Raw genomic sequence first — 20,039 nt, forward strand, 5'->3', positions numbered from 1 at the left:
TGCTCAGGGCTCAATCTATTCACACTTAGGATTCTAGTCTTTGCAGTCAGGACCCACGGGCAACCCAGGACTCGGGTCCTCAGTCAGAACTTAAAAACAGCCGTCAAGAGCAGGGCTCAGGATCACAGCACAGCGGATCTTGGTATCTTCCTCACTCTCACCACAGGCTCTGTGCCCCCAGAACTTTGATTCTCAGAGCACAGGAGAATTGTGTCACAAACTTGAGCCTCAGTGCTTTAAATGCAAAAATAAAATAAGTGCAGGTACTCAGCTAATTGATTATTGGACGAGGGGTGGGGCTATGGGCGGTGCTCAGGGGCGTGGCCAGGAGCATATATTTAATTTAATTGAGATTTTCTTGGTGTGTAGATGTGCATAATGATGCAGAAGCATTTTTGGTATCTTTTGAATATTCCTTTTGTTCTTATATGTACAAAAGGGTGCATTTAATGTTATCTTTCAAATTCTACATGTGTATAGATTGCCTCTGTGCAAAGCACATGAAAGATATTTTGTAATGTTTACCTTATGCACAGTAATGGATAGTGAGATCACCTTAAGAAGGATACCTTGAAAATTAAACACCATGATCTCATTATATTTAAAAACAGCCTTAACTGTTTAACATCATTGTAGTAGATATATAGTACCCATTGCTCAAAAACTTCAAACCCCCTTACACCAGGCCACGAAATCTTCAAGTTGGTTACTTCATTCTATGGCCTTAATATTAGCCCATTGCATTGTCTCACTTTTGATATTAAGATGAAATGTAAATTAATTCTCACAAAACTACAAGCATCACACCCGTGACAAATTATGGCAGTAGAAGTTTTTTTCATAAAAGTTATAGATTCCAGGATTCAGACTCTGGTTTAACTCCAACTATTAGGGGAAACTAAACAACAAAATGGACACTTTTAAAGGGAAATCTGATAAAAACTCCAATTGAAAAGATTACAGATTGAAAAAAAACATGTCTGTGATTGTAATCATGCCTGACCGTCTCTCCTGCAGGTGCCAGATCCCCTGATCCAACTCGTAGCCTTCAAATATCTACATACTCAGGACAATGTATGTATGTATGTAAAAATATCCCAGCATTGAAACCAATGGCATCAACCAATTTTGACATGACTCGTTTTGTTAATGAAGAAAAAAATACTTTAAAGGTATTCGCTGGGAATGAAAATAAACGCCACAATGAAGAGAAGCACCATCATCTATTGAAAAAGCAAGCAGACCTGTGGCAAATACATCCTCAACTCTGCAGGCAGCGGCGGCCCGTAATATGGGTCCTTCTTTGGATTTTCTAGATACTTTTCCTTCAGCTGCATAGCACAATAGAAGTGGGCTTCCCATGGTACAACACTTAAGTCACATAAACACACACAAAAACTTCACCAATAGTGGAGAGAAAAATCTGTAATACATTGCACGCCACTAATTTTAAATAGAAAAGCACATTTTGAGTGCACCATAAAAAATGTACCTCTACAATCGAGCTCACCATGTTTTAGTCAATACAATGGCCCAAAATAGATCAAGAGAAAGTTTTTTCTGTGTTATGTTAATTAGGAAGTCACTGTTGTTGATGTTCTATTATATATCTGTGTCCATGTGTTAATGTAGTCATGAGTCTGTGAAGGCATTTCCCAATTTACCTGCAGAACTATTTGGTTTAGACACTTTTTCATGACACTGTTGGGACACTTCTTAAGCTTTCAGAATCCCCAGATCCCTTCTCATGGAAGTGGTGCACTGCTGCAGCACAAAGCCACTTGGATGTCATTTTCTAAAATGCTTCGGAAAAGTATGGATTGGTCTTTCCCTGTAGCTAAATAGTGATGCCGCTATGTAAACTTAAAAGGTCTATAAATTATTTTACAAAAATGTAGCTGGTATTTGTGGGATAGGAGTGTAGAGTGAAGGTTACATATTTTGATAAAGTGCAAGGCACAGGGGGGCTCTGTTGACATGAAGGGTCTCTAAGCCGGCATTGAGGGCCCCAGTTTGAAATATGAATGATCCCATGTTTGTTATTGCGAGGACCCCCTACTTTGCAATATAAGAATTCAGTAGTCAGCTTCCAATCGGAACCCCACTTCATTATCTAAAAGAGTCTTCAACTTGGCATCTCAAGAGTTCCCTACTCTCTATCGCAAGAGTTCATATCTCAGTAGCAATAGCCCCCATACTTAATATCCAAAAGAGGCCCAACTGGAGAGCCCCCCGCTCTGCATCTAGTCCAGAACATGGCTTCAGAGGAGTCCCAGAGCCCCCAGATCAGCATCTGAAGAATCCTTTGTTTTGTATCTGTGGAGTCTCCCACTGTGCATCTCAAGAGTCCCTGACTTGGTACCTGAGGAGTCTCCAAATCATATTTATTTATTTATGGTAATTTTAGAGCCATCTTTCCAAGCTGACTTCAACATCGCCAGCACCATCGCACAAACCACTGACTGGGAGAGCTTGACCGAAAAAAAGCGCAACAGGATACGCACTATCCTTCATGGGACAATCTTAACACAATATCTCAGAACCAATACGGCTCCTAGGGGACTCCGAGTGACCAATGCCCCCAGGATCTTCCTTGATGATCCCACCTTCAGGAAGGACTGGGCCCAGATCGCCTGGCACTGCACCAGAGACTGGATGATCCTCATTATAAAAACAGCAAAACGCCTGTCGGAGGCATTTCTGGTTGAAATCCAAGCCACAGAAAGCCACTTTAAAGCCACCATAACTGCTTACAAGAAGAAATTGGACGACCAAAATAAAGACATAAATGAATATAAAGACTACCTGACCCAAGCCAAAATAAAGAAATTTGACAAAGATCTCAAAAAATTTAATTATGCCAAAGTTTACCCGTACTCGGAAGAAGATTACACCCCCCAGAACAAAAACACCAGCACGTCTAACACCTCAGGGGATGACAGTTCTGTATCCAGTGACTCCAGCACAGGCTCACTTAAGCGGGGAGGACGAGGCAGACGTGGACAACGCTGGTCCAACAATTGGCAAGGAGGACAACCGGGACACTTCCACGGTTTCCCACCAAATTTTGGCCCCATACAAAACCCCTACTACGGCTTCCCGCCCATGTACCCTCCTGGGCCCATGCCTTTATTCGCAGGCAACCAGGGACCCCACATTCCTTTTTTAGGACAGGGCAGAAGAGCACGGGGCAGAAGAAGAACAAACCCACAACAACCACAACAACCCCAAGTACACTGGGGCGGGGAGGAGAACCCGGTCAGCGCGAACACACGCCAGAAGACGAAAGAGGTAACCCCGGGAACCAGCAAACAATAAGGCCGAACGACCAACCCTCATTGGTATTCAACCTGTCCAGCACACCCCTAACCATCAAAGAACAATCGGTACTTGAAAAAGGCTTATCGTTTGTCCCAACAACCAGACTTGACAAATTCAAGCTACACATAGAATTGGCACAATTCTTCAGAAAACTGAAACTCAAATCTTTTTTCGAAAAACCTACCCCCGAGATAGAACAAGTCAATGACAATCCCAATGTCACTGGACTCCGACCAAAATCCACGTTTGTACCACCTCCCTCTGCCATCCCCCCTGAAATCACGACATTTGAACAAGCGGTGTACAATGATGTAGAGAAACTAAACCCTACCAACCATTTCAACAACCTATCCTGGGAAGACAGGAAGACTATACAACGCCTACAGGACAATCCTTTGATCGTCATCAAACCGGCAGACAAAGGAGGAGGCATCGTCTTACAAGACAAGCAAGACTATGACATGGAATGTCGCAGATTACTGAGCGACAACAGAAATTACCGACGTCTGGAACATGACCCAACTAATGAGCTACGGACCACGATCCATACGTTAGTCAAAAGGGCGGCGGATGCTGAACACATTTCCAAACAGGAATCAGACTACCTTTGCCCCCAACACACTAGGATCCCATACTTCTATACAGTACCGAAGGTTCATAAGGGGATCAACCCCCCCCCCCTGGCAGACCCATCGTGTCGGGCATAGACTCCCTATTGGAACCACTGTCACGTTACTGTGACTTCTTCTTGAACCCCTTAGTACAATTGACACCGACGTACATCAAAGACACCAAGCACCTCTTACAGGTTCTAAATAACAAAGAGTTTGACCCTGCCACACAACTATTGGTAGGCTTGGACGTGGAGAGTCTGTATACCAGCCTCTCACAAGATGCCACTCTCACGGTACTCCATGATATCCTTATGGCAGCCCCCTGGGATTACCACACCCCAAGAGCCTTTGTGATGGCCTGCGCCACCCTAGCGCTCAAAGAAAACTACTTTGAGTTTGACGGGACCCTCTACCTACAGACAAATGGGACGTCTATGGGCAGTGTTTTCGCCCCGAGCGTAGCGGGTTTGTACGTCCATCATTTTGAAGAGTCCTACATAGCAACAGACACAAACCCCTACATTAATCATATTTTGAGCTGGCGGAGGTACATAGATGACATTCTGGTGGTCTGGCAGGGATCCCATGCAGACCTGGACAAATTCATGACCTGGCTAAACAATAGGGACCCTTATCTTAAATTCACCAGCACGGCCAGTAACAGCCACCTCCCCTTCCTAGACCTGGACATCACTGTCAAGGATGGCACCTTAGTAACGACAACCTACTATAAACCCACTGCGAGAAATTCACTGCTTGACTTCACAAGCTTTCACCCCTGCCCACTCCGAGAGAACCTACCCTACGGACAATTCCTGCGCATACGCAGAAACTGCTCCTACATCTCGGATTACAAGAAGCAATCCGCGAAACTGGCAGGCAAGTTGGAACAACGTGGCTACCCCAAGTCCATTATTTAAAAAAACCAGAAGAGGGCGAGAAACCAGAATCGGGAAGCCCTACTTGAGACTGTCATCAAAGACCAAGAGAACCAACCCATCACCTGTGTGACGACCTATAACACAGCATCCAATGAAGTGTCAAAAATTATCAAAAAACACTGGAAAATCATCAACTCAGGACAGAGGAAATGGGAAACTCCTAGATTTGCATACAAGCGATGCAACAATCTCAAAGACCGCTTAGTCAATACTCGCCCTAAACAACCACCCCAAGCCCCCACCAACACCATTTTGAATGCATGGGGCCTCCCCAAAGTTGCCGGACATTATCCTTGCAATGACTGCAGTGTGTGTCACCTCACCACACACACCAAAACCCTGGACCTGGAGCCTAACAAGGTGTGGACTCAACGTAGCCACACTAACTGCAACTCCCAAAACCTAATATAACTCATCACATGCGCGTGTGGTCTCCGATATGTTGGAATGACCACCCGTAAAATAAAAACGAGAATAACAGAACATCGAAGCACCATAAGATGCAAAAAGAACATCAGCAGAATGACCAACCACTTCATTACCCAGTGTCACACACCCAATGACCTAACCTGGACGGTCATAGAACAGGTGCCTGAAGGCAATATGGACAATGACAAGAAACTGCTGCATGCAGAACAGCGATGGATTTATCGCCTTTCCACAGCTACCCAGGGATTAAATGATGCCATCCCGTGGAACTCCTTGACCCATCATTGACTTACCCCCATTGCCACATCCCATTGAACTGTGAACTGGTTACCTGTCCCCTGGTAACACACCTCCCCCGAGGTTGAGCCTTACAGTACTGAGTATATACATGTTTTTAGATTGTCCCCCAACTTTATTTAAGGTTCCACACACCATTAGTGATTATTATATCCCATTGGCCCCACTCGCAGTGACTCCTGCAATCTTCACACTCTGAACGGGCACAGACGATGAGGACAACCGTCCTGTGCATGAGCGTCGGAGTCACTACCGACTCGCGCATGCGCAGACACACCCGGTCACATTATGCATGCGCGCACATCGTACTGCTAGCTCCCGTCAGGCTCTCCACGGAGGAGGACACGCCTAGACTCACGCATGCGCACAACGCGCCCTACGATAGCGCGTACGCACTCTAACTGCGCCAATACTCTCCTCAGGCAACATGACTCGGCTATCCGAGTCTTTCTACTCTTGCCTCCAAAATCTGCAGGTGCACATGGTTATCCAATTAACCAGGGTATTTAAGAACCGGGGAAAACTGCCATTCTTCACCGGTATGCGAAGGAGGCACTACAGGTCCAAAGAAGGCTCGGTCCAGTAAAGCTGTGAGTATGGGAAACAACCACCACCACTCCTGGTAAGCGCTTTTTCTCCCTCCACAGGTCTCTCTAATCAGTGTGGTCAATTGATTGTTCCCCTTAGGGTCAAGCCCTTGCCACCTCTCAACCATGAGGTCAGACTGAGCAAAAACTAGCGTAAGAATGCTCTCTTGCGCCACTCCACACATATGCACTATGTATGTGATTACCGTCTTTTAGCCACCTCACCCTCGAGTTATTTGTGCGATCCTCACTTAATGGTACCACCAATACCATTACACCTTAGTCGCCTATAGCCTACACGAATACCGCTATAGTGACGGCAATCAGATGTGCCCAAACCTCATACATCTGAGTGACTCAACCCCTTTTTTCCTGTATGTTTTGTCTTTGTCCATACATGTTACGTGTACAGGTGGTCTTGAGAAGGGAATCCCCCCTCTCACACATAGATAAACACTTTAGGGCGTGTAGACACATAGTCTGTATCACACACCCACTAGTTTACTTACACTCACCCTTTTATTTTAGGTCCTGAAGAAAGCCAGCATAGACATAAGGCACTGGCTGAAACATGTTGACCCATTGGATGTGGGAGGTCGTAACCCGCCTCTAACATCCTCCAGCCTTATTTTTTAACCGCTGACGGAGGCCCAGGTATTAAAGTTTAATCTTACCCTCGGGTACTGGGACCCCCGCCAAGCCGTTTTAAACATCACTTTCTTTACTATCTTCACTGCACACTCAGCTACATACCAGCTCCGCTGTAATCAGGCGTCGAAGCACACCCGGGGCACGCTAGGTGTCACTGGGTGGGCCCGATGATGAAGCATGCCACCAACTAGGTTGGTGGGTGAGGGCTTTATGAACACACTCACCAGGTGTTCCCAACCGATGACGAAACATACTTGAGTCTTTTCTTATTTTTTGTAACCTAATATAAACATGAGCTGGTCTCTTTTTGATTCATTAACAATTTTAGAGCAGGGACTGGGCCACATGCACAATGGAGAGCTTTATAGACATCTAAACACAGCAATTATAGCACAATGTACATTCGACCCCCAGAAGTGGTAGGGACAGGCCAGGGGTACGTCCTTTATTGAATTCCACTCACATGGGAAGAGAGGTGGGAAAGAGACAGTTGATTACCTTAAGAGATAGTCAGGGAGGAGAAGAGACCATGGCTTACCTGAAAAGATCAGGCAACGGGGACCATTCACTTTCCCAAAGAGATGCAAAGAACTTGACATTAATTGATCGCTTAACAAAGGCTGCATGCAGTCCCATCCCTTTCCCAAGGGGATGAGACGGCCCTACCAATAACTCATCACATACCGACTGAGATGAAAACAGCCTATCACCAAGCCCCCAGTCACTTAAAGGGAAGAGCTTGTCACTAACCCATCAATTATGAGAGGACATGAGAGGAGACTAAGAGCTCATCAAACACTTGCCCCTCACCTAAAAGGGGGATCCAGTTACTAAACTCCCCCCCCCCCCCATCACTTAGTTGAGGGAACCTGACCTAAGCAGAGGGCATCGTATTGACAGAGAATTACACTGACATCAGGCCCAGGTTAGAGGGCACACCAGGAGGGTAGAGGGCGTCAGTATCCCATCACTGACTCAAAGTGAATAGTCCGTCGTTAACTAACCACTTACCAGAGGTGGATTACGAGGAGTCCAAGGGCCCATCACAAACTGGGAGAGAGGAGCGCATCGCTAACCCACCCATCACTTAGTTGAACAGATCTGATCCCAGCAGAGGGCGTGGGGGATGCTGGGGGGCTGTTAGAGCACTACAGTGACCCCAGGGCAGTTAGAGCCCCGCTGCGAGTGGAGCACGTCTCTGTGGCCCAGGGATGCTCACAGCCAGTGACACTCGGGATGGGATGCTGGAGCCGTCATTGGACCGTCACTCACCCGTGCGGACACTGCAGCCTTTGTTGGGCGCTACAAAGAAGCCGAGCCTGGTCTCCCGAGCCGGGTCCTCACCGCCGGCAGCAGCGCTGCCTCCGCCGCCTCAGCTCCCTGCGGTCCATCCCGGGCCGCTCCGCTGAACTCTCCCGCCGCCGGTCCCGCCAGCCCGGTGCTCCTGTCCTGGTCCGACCCCCGCTCTCCCCTCCTCTTCTCTGGAGCTCGCAGCCCGCCCGCCTCTCTCCCTCCCACAGCCGCTCAATGGTGCCAGCCGGGCCTCTCCTCCCAGCCACCAGCCTCGCAGCCAATGGCGGCCCGGGCTGCCCCCGGCCCCGGGGACCGGCCGGGATGGGCATGAATATTCATCAGGAGGGGCAAAGGCGGCTGGAGTACGGCAGGCGGCGACGGAGCGGCGTCCAGCAGGCACCGCGCAGCACAGCAGCCAGACTGAGGCCATGAGCTGCAGCATCCCTCAGGAGACGCAGCTAGGCAGCACACAGAAGCAGTCAGGGTTCCCATAGTCTGGCAGAGTACCAGGCATCCAAGACAGGTACACAAGCAGCCGGGCATCTTATAGCAGCCCGACAGAGTAAAGCAGGAGCTGGGATCGCATGAAGTGTGCATCAGCGGCAGCCCCCTCTCTTCCGTGCTCTCTCGCTCTCTGTCTCACTCTCTTTACTCTATTCGGATCTCCCATCCCTCGTGGAACGCACTCTTCAGTTTTTACCATATTCCCCCCTCACTCTAACTAACACATTAATTCATTTGTGCTTTAATTATATGATGCATATGCCTCCTTTCTAGGTCTGGAGGTGGCCAGAGATTATTAGGAAGTTTCCATTGTGGGTATTGTAGTTAAAACTAGTGTATAATGGCTGTGGGTGCAGGAGACTCCAGTTTGATAACAAAGTTATTCCCTTGGTGCACTGGACATGGATAGCGAGGAAAGCATTCAAGCCTGGTTACTCAGGGAGTTGACAGTTGGTTTGGAACTCATATAGAGTAAGAGCCCATGTTTTCACGCAATAAAACCAATGTTCAGCCAGACCTATGTACTATAAAAAAAAATATGGCTTTATTTTCATGCTGGAATTGTTGGGCAGTTTGAAAGAGGAACAATAAAGAAAATGTGAAACACTTACAGATGCTTGGAGGCCCTTGGTCCTGATATAGAACCCCAAACACTTCTATAGTGCTTATAAAAAGTGAGGAGTGCGTCCTCCTATTCATAACAAGCATTTGCAATGCAATAGGTCTCGCATTAGGAAAGTTTGATCTATTGGTATTGTAAATGACACATTTTTTTATTAATGTGTTGGTTTTGAAAATAGCTAAATAGCTTTGTCATTTACAATGCCAATAGTTTTAACTTTCGCAAACGTGACACCTATAGCTATTGGCGTTGCATTATTATCAGCAACGCCATTAGCTCAAACCCTAAGGTGCATGGTCGAAAGCAGGGCCATTACTCCTCCTGAAACTAGAAGTGTTTCGTCATTATAATGCTTAGGAAGTGCAGCGAAACTGAGAACAGTGCAAATTTAACACTAAAACGACACCCCTCTTTGCCAAAACAGCAATATGTGGGGGGGAAAGGGAGGCTCACTTAAGATACCAGCAAACAATTCCTGAACCGCTGCTGCTCATTGGTCTTTTCCCCCTGGCTCCTATTGTTCAGCTTGACTACAAAACGCACCATTGCATGGTGGGATATGTAGTGCTATATCCCATTATTTACTTAGCAGCATAGTCTAGGGAGAAAGAACGTGGCTGAAATAAACGCACCGACCGATTGCTTCAGGGATTTTAATAACAGTTTACTTGTCCTCTTAATTTCAGCAAGAGGGAAAAAATGGCGAGTTAAAAAAAAAAGTTTCGCGCAAAGTCGAGTATTATCCGCGTATTTTCTCGGGAGAATCGAGTTGTGATGTTTGAACGGACGACCGCGCGTGCCACAATTTAAATCTAGGTATTCTTTTGTGTTTGTTGTAATCCCAGGACGAGGAGGTTAGCTTTTCACCTCCATTTCCACGCCCTTAATTAGGTCGACCACGCCCCTTTGAGAGACCACCAGCTTTTAAAGCACTGTCTATGACACAAATATAGAGCTGAAATAGAGGGGGTCGCCCAGAACCCATCACCTGCCAGGAGCAACCCTCGCCAGCCATCCACCTCCCTCGAGCAGCTGGCTCCGCTGGGCAGTGAGGCACCGGAAGGCCGCTGGGAAGTAGTGCCGACGCCGCTAAAAGACTGAGGCGACTGGCACTGAAAAGTAGTTCCTGGGAATCCCGGGCAACAAGCAAGATAATCCCCTTCAAATTCCGTTTTTGCTAAGCACGGATTCGGAGGATAATTTCTCAATTTTTGCGATGATTCCTCGACCGGGGTAGCAGGCGAGCGAGCCAGCCATTTGAGCGCTGCGCAGGGATACGGGGGCTCTGAGTCCCCCGGTGTCCGTGCGCACGGTCGGCCCTGCAGGAGGGGGAGGCGGAGCCAGAGCGGCGGATCCACCACCAGCGCCATGGAGAACAGGCAGCGGGACCGGGCCCCAACGACAACAACAACCACCACCTGCAGCGTCCTGGAAAGTACGGCGCGCACGCGCCTACTTCCTTTGGGCAGGACTTCCGTCTTCGGGAATCCCGCGCACGCGCCCACGGAGTGCCTGAGAGCGGGGCTCCCATGCCCGAGGGAGAGCCCCGGCTACAGAAGTTCCGAATGGCGGTAAGTGGGGCTTAGTTCTAGGGGGGAGGGGGGTGCGCTTGTGTGTGTGTATATGTGCGATGGCGGCGGCGGGGGGAGGGGGGTCTCTGTATGTGTGCGTGTGTGTGTGTAGGTGCGCTGGTGTGTGTGTGGGGGGTCTCTGTGTGTGTGTGTGTAGGTGCGCTAGTGTGTGTGTAGGTGCGGCGGCGAGGGGGGGTGCGTGTGTGTATGCAGTGTGTGTTTGCCTGTGTATGGCTGTGTATGTGCGCATGCGTGACTGTAACTGTGTGAGTGCAGGAGAGGGGCACGGCGCCGTACGCGCCCACGAGCTACAATCTCCGGCAGGAGAAGCGCGTGACAGTCTGCTGTCCACATTCCCCCAAAAGTGATAACATAAGTTGTCTCGCAGACAGCAAAAGCTTCGCTTCTGCCTAGGCGAGACCTAAAAAGCGTTTTATTATTCCATTATGGTTTAGGATTGTCAGAAGGGGTTTTTGACAGGTCAGATTTGTAGTTTAATCCTGCCCAGCCAAGTTACTAGTGGCAGGCTTGCAGTCATGTTTTTCATTGTCACTTTACTGTTGGCACAATATGTGCTGCAGTCCACTAGTTTCACTTAACCTACAGGCCTTGGGCACACTTTGTACCATATACTATAGACTTATAGCCAAGTTAAATGTGGTAATTAGGAGTATAGCCAATTACAACATGTTTTAGGGATCATAGCACATGCATTGGGGCCTGCTTAGCAGAGCCCCAGGACAGAGTCAGAAAACCGGAAGCATCAGTCCAAAAAAAAATGGGGGTGATCATGCAAAAAGAGGCATTTTCATTCATGGCCCCCATCCAGATAAAAGTTGAGGAAGCAGCTCAGCCATTTCTCATCACTGAAGCGGAAGAACCTGGAAAAGCCATCTGCATTGGCATGCTCAGTCCCAGATCTATGTTCCTCTGTAAAGTCCACACCCTGTAGGGAGATGGACCTCCTCTACAGTTTGAGGTTTTCCCCTCTCAACTGTGTGAGCCATCTGGGAGGCATGTGGTCAGTCTAAACCCTGAAGTGAGTACCAAACAGGCAGGGCCTCAGCTTCTTCAGTGACTAAATCACATCAAAGTCGTCCCTCTCTCTGGCAACCCAGCACTTCTCTCTCTGAGGATATAATAATAAATGCAACTGACTGAGTGATCCTGACCCTCATCATTCAGCAGTGATAACACTTCCCCAATCCCATGTTCTGAAGAATCTGCTTGGTTCACAAACTCCTTGCAGAAATCAGGGGCCTCATTTATGAGGCCGTGCGTGAGTTTTGCGCTTCCGATGCGTCACTTTTTGTGACGCATCGGCGACGTAAAACATGCTTCCTGATGCGCACTATTTACAAAGTGACGCATCTAAGCAGATGCGTCACTTTGTAAACCCCTGCGCTACATTATACCTGCGTCAGGTATAATGTATGCAGAGGGGGCGTTCACCCGCAAAAAGCCTCGTAATAGTGACGCAGTGAAATCTATGAGATTTCGATGGCGTCACTTTTAGGACGCTGTTGCGTCAAAATCTTTCGCCTGCCTCACAGCAGGCGTAAGACTGACGCAAGCCCTTTCACATGGGGCTTTCCCCATGTGAAAGGAAGCATTGCTGGAGTTGCGTCACTTTAATGACAACTCCAGCAATGCGTCACTTTTGCGCCTACAGATACGTCAGAAATACTGACGTATCTGTAACTCCTTGCGACATGATGCGTCATATTATAAATATGACGCATCAATCATGTCGCAGGGAGAGCGCAGTGAAAAGTGACGCATCGCTGTTTTCACGCAGCGATGCGTCACTTTTCATAAATGAGGCCCCCGGTGCCTTGAGTAGAGGTGGTGTACACAGCACCTCCTTCTGAGTGTCAAAGGCCTTCTAAAACGCCTCAGTCCATATGACAGTCAGTCCTGCCGGTTGCAGGGCCTGAAGCACTTCTCTGAGGAGGATCAGGTGGTTTACCGGGTGGAACTGAAGACAGCAATATAATCTAGATATGTTGCACTAAAGGTCTCAGACAGTACCCTGTTCACCAGCTTCTGGAAAGTGGCAGGGACATTCTTGAAACAAAAGGGCATGACCTTGAATTGAAAGTGGCAATCAGGAGTGGAGAATGCTGATCTTTTCTTTGCTATTTCAGTCAGGGTAATCTGCCTGTACCCAGAAATTAAATCAAACATGCTGAGATACTTAGCAGCCCCTAACCGTTCAATGAGCTCATACTCTCAGGGAATGGGGTGTGCATCAGTCATGGTGATGGTATTCTGACATCTGTAGTCCATGCAGGACCTCGGTTCTGGAGCCCCCCCCACCCCTTTGGGTTGACAGTGGCACACCAGCAACGTTGGGCTGGCCTAGAGGCTCAAAGGACTAGGCTAGAGAGCTCAATCACTACCAGGTATAACATTTGGAAATGCTTTCTTGGATTTTGACCCTCATTTTGTCTGGCAACATGTATAATTTGCTTCTGATCGGTTGGCTATCGCTAGTGTCAATGTCATGAGCACACCTCTGTGTCAATCCAGGTGTCAGTGAGAACAGTCTGGCAAACTGTCCCAATAATTGGTGGCATTCTCGCCGCTGTTGATCAACTAATGTGGGGGGGAGCACTGGTTCCTCTACCTACCCATCCTTGGCATTGTGGGATAGGTGCTCTGGAAGAGGCTCACTGTCATCTCCCTCCCCTCCATCAGTGACCATGACCCTGGTAATGTCTGTCATGTCAAAGTGGGGCTTCAGGGAGGCGCTAGGTGGCGCCAAACCAAGATGGCCGCACTGGAGTGAGGCTCCCGCCAGACCTGCACTGATCATAATCCTACAACATCCTGATCGGTGATACTGGACCGAAACCCTCCCCACTGGCTCCGTTGCAGTGTCCTGCACGCAGCGGTGTCAAACTCGCTTGACTTGCGCGGCGGATTGCCCTGGGAGACGCCGTCGATCCGAGAGCGGGAGGAGGTGGCGAAGCGTGGGACGCTGCCACCCGGGCCTGCAGACTAGGACAGACCGGGGATCTGAGGCCTCTCCGACAGCGCCGGTGAACATTGGCCCGAAGGCCGGGCCCCGGTCCCACCTCTCCTTCCCCCCCGGTACCGACCTTGAGGAGTACTGCGACAGTGATCCTGATGTGAGTCATTGTCGGAGAGCATAACCAACGGCTTTCCTTTCGGCAGGAGGTGGCGCTGTCCATTGCTGGCGCCGGGGAAGAGTTTAGCGGAGCTGCGGAACATTCAGAAGATGAGGGGGTGTGAGCTGACACGCTCCGTGCTGCGTTCTTCGTGGAGGGCGGACCGGACCTGAGGGGAGCGTGGTGTCGGAGCGGAACATTTAGAAGGTGAGAGGGGGAGTGCGAACACAATCCGAGCTGCATTTACTCCCGGTGGGCGGACCGGCCTGGGGAGATCAGTATCTGCGCCCCGCTGGAACATTACGCCACCCCCATCGAGACTGCGGAGCCTGCACTGGCTTGGCCGGGACTGTAGAACAGGATTGCCTACCACATTGAGCCCCGCGTCCCCTATACACGCGCTCGAACGCTTGGACGGTGTGGGGCCTTGCACCAACGGCCGGCGTGCCCTGGGCCTGGCACCTCTCAGCTGGGCCGCGGAGGCGCGAAAATTCCTGGCCTAGCCGAAGACGTCGCAGGGCATCGTGGCGCCACCTCCTGGGAGCAGGCCTTGAGCCCCTAGGGAGACGTATGCTATTATACTAAGCTGAACTAGTTCCTTGCCCGGGGAGCGACGGACCCCCTATCCAGGGAGGTCCAGTGAACGCTGACCGCACAACCCTCGAGTGGAGGTGGACTCAGATGTGCCTCTGACCCTGAGCTAGGTGATTTACACTGGTGGGCAAACATAGAAGGAGGAGGGGCTTCATATCACGCTAGTCACCCCTACGCCAGGCCCCGACGATAAAGTAAAGCAGTGGACTGTTTCTAACACGGGGTGTCTGCTCGCACCTACCATATACCCAACTCCTCTAATCGGGATACTGGCGTCCTCTTCACTGGCGGCGGCCCGGACTCCGAGACGCGACATGGGACGCAACGATGCCAGGCAGTCCAAGATACCGTTTGAGTCTAAAAAACCTGCCAAGGGGACGCCGGATGCGGAGGGGAGCCCCACCGCTCAGGCCCCCCATGACGACGATTGGAAGACGCTACTGCTTGGCATGAAGCAGAGCCTATCGACCATTGATGCCAAGATTGACACCATTAACACCCGTATGGATAGTGTCGTGACGAGACTGGAACAGCACGACACCCGCATCAAAGAAACCGAAGACAGGATCTCTACGCTGGAGGACGGGGCGACGACGACCACCAGGCAAGTCTCGCAAATGGATAAACTGCTCAAGGTAATTGCGGATAAAAATGAAGATTTAGAAGCAAGGTGCAGGCGCAATAACATCCGCGTCCTGGGCCTTGCGGAAACGACAAACACTGGAAAACTGGAGATCTTCATGGAAAAACTGGTGGTGGAACTGTTCGGGAAAGAATCCTTCTCCCCACATCTAATCGTGGAAAGGGCGCATAGATCACTTGCTGCACCTCCTCCTCTTGGGCTGCCCCCGCGCCCCATCATCGCCCGCTTCCTGAACTACAGGGACAGAGATGCAGTTCTTCGTCGCGCAAGAGAGCTGGGCACAGTGACCTATGGCAATGCGACGCTGTCCTTCTTTCCTGATTTTACCCCCTTAGTACAGGATGCAAGACGCAAATTTGCCGCCGTCAAAAAGAAACTACAAACCCACGAAATCCCATATGCCATGCTTTATCCTGCAAAGTTAAAGATCACACACCGTGGCACTCACCACTTCTTTACCAACCCGCAACAGGTGGAAGATTTTCTAAAGCTGCAACGAAAGGAAAGACTCCGAGAAGAGAGGGAGGAGCGACGGTCCGGATCACAATCTCCGTTATCCCAACAGGACTAATCAAGACAGTCCTGTATTCATCATGGTGCCACCGCCGGTAGCAGCCCTCCTCTGGACTAGATGCAACACTTTCTGGTGTGGTAACACTTCAAGATTTATCTCTCACCAATCTACAACATTGATAAGTGCCGGATCACCCACCTCCGTCCCACGGCCGACGTCTGGGCCTAGTTCCAGATGCCAGTGGGTGCAAGTAAGGAGGTGGAGGGCAGGTCTGGCGCCCCTTAGACTACGCCTCCAATGGGCGATCCCCATAACACCTTTCCCCCTTCAGGGGTCAGGGTTACTGTAGTTCTGGTATTAATTTTTGTTCTTTATGGGATGTGGGGGGGGGGCGGGTTCTGAATGCCCGGCAAGTTGGGGAAGCCGGAGTGGTTGGGCGGAACACGTGCACTGCCTCAACGATTGTCAGTAAACTTGATACTCTAGAGGGAGGCGGACAATTAAGTGTTGCGGGGAGGGTGTTGATCCGGTCAGTTGGGGATGCCGGAGGGAGGAAGGGAGTGGGAGGTCGTCTGGTTCTTTACACTGTTTCTGGCCTCTTGGAGTTGTGCCCCGGGGGGGGGGCGGCCCCAGGGTGGAGGATTGGGTTATGTCCTAAATTGTCAATCTGCTGATACTTGTTCGATGCTTGTTGAAACACCTACTTGTTCAGTCTATGTGTCATTGTGGGGATGGGAGACGTGACGGATTCGCCTCCAGGGCTCCAACTCCAGGTGTTGTCTTGGAATGTGCGGGGGCTTAATAACCCTAGAAAGAAAAGGCAAATTTTGGGTTACCTGGACAGACATGGAGTGGCTATAGCTATTCTACAGGAGACTCATCTACTGCCAAATGGGTCCCCTCTTTTCGCATCCAAATGGGCCTCGTGCAAGGTCTTTTCGTCTTACTCCAGTTATGCTATAGGGGTCACGATCCTTGTGCGTAGAGGGGTGGGTTTTACCCCGGCGGGCACAGACATAGACAGTGGGGGGAGATACTGCATGATCTGGGGGAAATTGTACTCTCACACAGTGCTTATTGCATGCTACTATGGCCCGAACACGGATGACCCATCTGCACTTCTCACGATGTGGGGCAAAATTCAAACGCTGGGCATAGCTCATGTGATACTCGGGGGGGACTTCAATACAGCCGTACAGCCTGTTCTTGACAGATCGCACCCGCAATCGACACATTACACAAACACCCAACGCTCCCTACTGGGCATTCTGGAAGATCACCATTTAGTTGACTCCTGGAGACATTCGCACCCCACCATGCGCCAAGGTACTCACTATTCAGCGGTTCACTCTACTTGGGCTCGCATAGACTACATCTTCCTAACGGCAGGCCTCACACCCTGGGTAGTTAACACCATACACCTGGCTCGTACGTTTTCGGACCACTCCCCTGTCCTCCTTACTCTGCGCGTCCCTCATGAAGGCTCCCCTTACTTAAGCTGGCGCCTCAACCCCGCGCACCTTGCGGATTCAGCCTTTAAGTCGGAGCTGGAGCTGGACATACAAGACTTCTTTGACCGTAATATTAACTCTGTCGGCAGCCTTACTACTGTCTGGGAGGCTTTCAAAGTCACCGTTAGGGGCTGGTGTATTTCCAAGGGAGGAGGGGTACTCAAATCCCTTCGGGGAGAGCTACGCAAGTTAGAGTCCGAGATACGCACACTTGAGAGGGAAATCGCCCGCGGCACGGCGGGATGTGAGAAACGTGCTCAGCTCAGGGAGAAGATCAATGAATATTCGGAAGCGGCGGACAAAGAGGGTCAATTCCGAGGTAAACCCTACATGGCGCGCATATATGGCGAGGGAGACAGGCCGGGAAGGGCCCTGGCCACGGCTGTAAAACCCCCTAGACATTGCAACTACGTAACTTCTCTGTGCGATGACCAACAGGTACCTCAGAGAGACCTACCGGGGCAGCTCCGTGTCCTCACGAACCACTACAAGGCATTGTACTCCTCTCAGAGGCGAGTGCCGCTGGAACTTCATACATACCTTGATGACACAGCTATTGCATGGTTGGGCCCGACACAACAGAAATTCTTACACCTCGAACTAGAGCTAGATGAAATTAAGGACGCCATTATGTCCATGAAATCTGGCAAATCTCCAGGATCGGACGGGCTGCCGATAGATTTCTATAAGACCTACATTCACCTACTTGCCCCCATCCTGAAGCAGGTGTATTACACAGCTCTCGAGGAAGGTACACTGCCCGACAGTATGAGAGAGGCGTTGATTGCGTCACTGCTTAAGCCAGGTAAACCTCCGGAGCTTTGTGACTCCTACCGACCCCTGTCACTTTTAAATACTGACGTTAAAATACTGGCTAAAGTACTCGCGACCCGCCTGAATCTTCTTATGGAGAGGCTGGTCCTCCCAGATCAGGCGGGGTTTGTCCCGAATCGTGCGACTTCGCACAATCTTCGCACCCTGCAGGCGGTCATGCAAGATATAGATCCCAAATGTGAAGCGGCTGCAATATTTTTAGATGCTACCAAAGCATTCGATTCCCTGGAATGGGACTACCTCTTGGAGCTACTGGAACGGATGGGTACTCCATTCAGCTTTTTGGATTGGATCAAACTTTTGTACACCAAACCACGGGCTTCGGTACTCCTAAACGGGTCCCGCTCCGCGCCCTTTGAGATACATAGAGGAACCCGACAGGGTTGCCCGCTATCCCCCGTATTATTTGCAATAGCCATCGAACCCCTAGCGGCCAAACTTCGCCAACATCACAACCATAGGTCCCTGATTTACCCGGAACGTCAGCTGCTTATCTCCTTATACGCGGATGATATGACTTTATACGTCCATAAACCGCGAGATAATCTCAATCCCCTACTTCGCGAGATTACCAAATTTGGAGCGATAGCGGGGGTACAACTCAACTGGTCCAAATCAGCCTTGTTCCCCCTTACTGACAATACTCCCCAGTTCCCTCTTGACTACCCGCTAGAATGGGCACAAGATGAAATAAAGTACTTAGGAGTCATCGTGACCAGGAACCGTGAAGCCTTGATCAGGGCGAACTACGGTACGGTCCTGGACAAACTAACGGACAGCATAACAAAATGGATTCACCTTCCGTTGTCCATGGCGGGGCGCATATCCATGATCAAAATGGTCATTCTCCCTAAGCTGTTGTACCTCTTCACCAATATTCCCTATAGTCCTGGCCCGCATTTCTTTAAGACGCTGGAGTCCCAGCTCTCCCGACTTATATGGGGGGGAAACAGGCTAGGCTAAAACTGGCGACGCTCATGTTACCTTACCATCAAGGCGGATTTGATGTGCCGAACTTCCGATTGTACTACGACAGCGCACAGGGCCACTTCGCTTCCTACTGGCTTCACCCCCCTCCCTTCATGGCGCACCTTGCTGTGGAGGATGGATATATGAGACCAGAAAAACCGTCGGGGTACCTTTACCAGGAGGTTAATGTAACGGATCGGGACCCATCCACGGTAGATTGTACAGTACGAGCCTGGCGTAGAATTGCGGAACGTATGGGGGTGACCCTTATGTATTCCCCAAACATGATTCTTGCTCATGACCCTAGAGTGAGTATTGCCCGAGAGGAAATAGGCCGTAAACTGCTCTCCAAACTGACCCTTTACAAATGGGGAGATTTATACGTAACTGGCCAGTTTCGTACAAAGGCTCAATTTTTCGGGGAACAATCACCTTCTATTATGGACACATTCCTATACACGCGGCTCCGACAGAATATCAAATCTGTAACACCGGAGTTTCCGGACGAGCCGGAGACCTTTGCGCCCCTGCATGCACTGCTTCAACAGGACATCCCGAAACACGTTGTTTCCATGCTATACAACCACGTGTATGCGGCCTCCGCTCCCCCAGAAATACGTGCCAGACGCGACTGGGCCGCGGACCTAGACCCCCCCCCTCTCAGACGAACAATGGGAGGACAGCTGCTCCCATACAGTATCGGTGACGGGAAATGCTCGCCTTAGACTGATCCACTATAAATTCCTACACCGCCTCTATTACACTCCGGCCAAGCTATGCCGTTTTGGTCTTCGAGAGGATGATTGGTGCGCCAGATGCAGACAAGCGGGAGCTGACTTTATGCACTTAGCGTGGTCATGCCCAGCAGTCGCGTTGTACTGGACGCAGGTGACCGAAGCCATGTCCACAATGATAGGGATGGAATTAGAAGCCTGTCCCAAGGTTGCGTTGTTGGGGCTCCCCACCGCAGCGAATAACAGATTCCGGAAATTCACCGCAATGGGCTTCCT

The 20,039-nt window shown here is 50.1% G+C and overlaps 1 protein-coding gene across 1 annotated transcript in view; it reads right to left on the minus strand.

The window, feature by feature from the left end:
- Nucleotides 1-8,323, minus strand: part of ARHGEF10L (Rho guanine nucleotide exchange factor 10 like) — a 640,241-nt gene extending 631,918 nt beyond the window's left edge. The window contains exon 1 of the mRNA XM_078643336.1: nt 8,113-8,323. The gene's annotated coding sequence lies outside the window, so the exon portion shown is untranslated. The remainder of the gene's footprint in view (nt 1-8,112) is intronic.
- Nucleotides 8,324-20,039: the final 11,716 nt, after the last annotated feature.

Source organism: Lissotriton helveticus, chromosome 5_1, assembly GCF_964261635.1.
Source record: "Lissotriton helveticus chromosome 5_1, aLisHel1.1, whole genome shotgun sequence".
NCBI classification, from domain to species: Eukaryota; Metazoa; Chordata; class Amphibia; order Caudata; family Salamandridae; genus Lissotriton; species Lissotriton helveticus.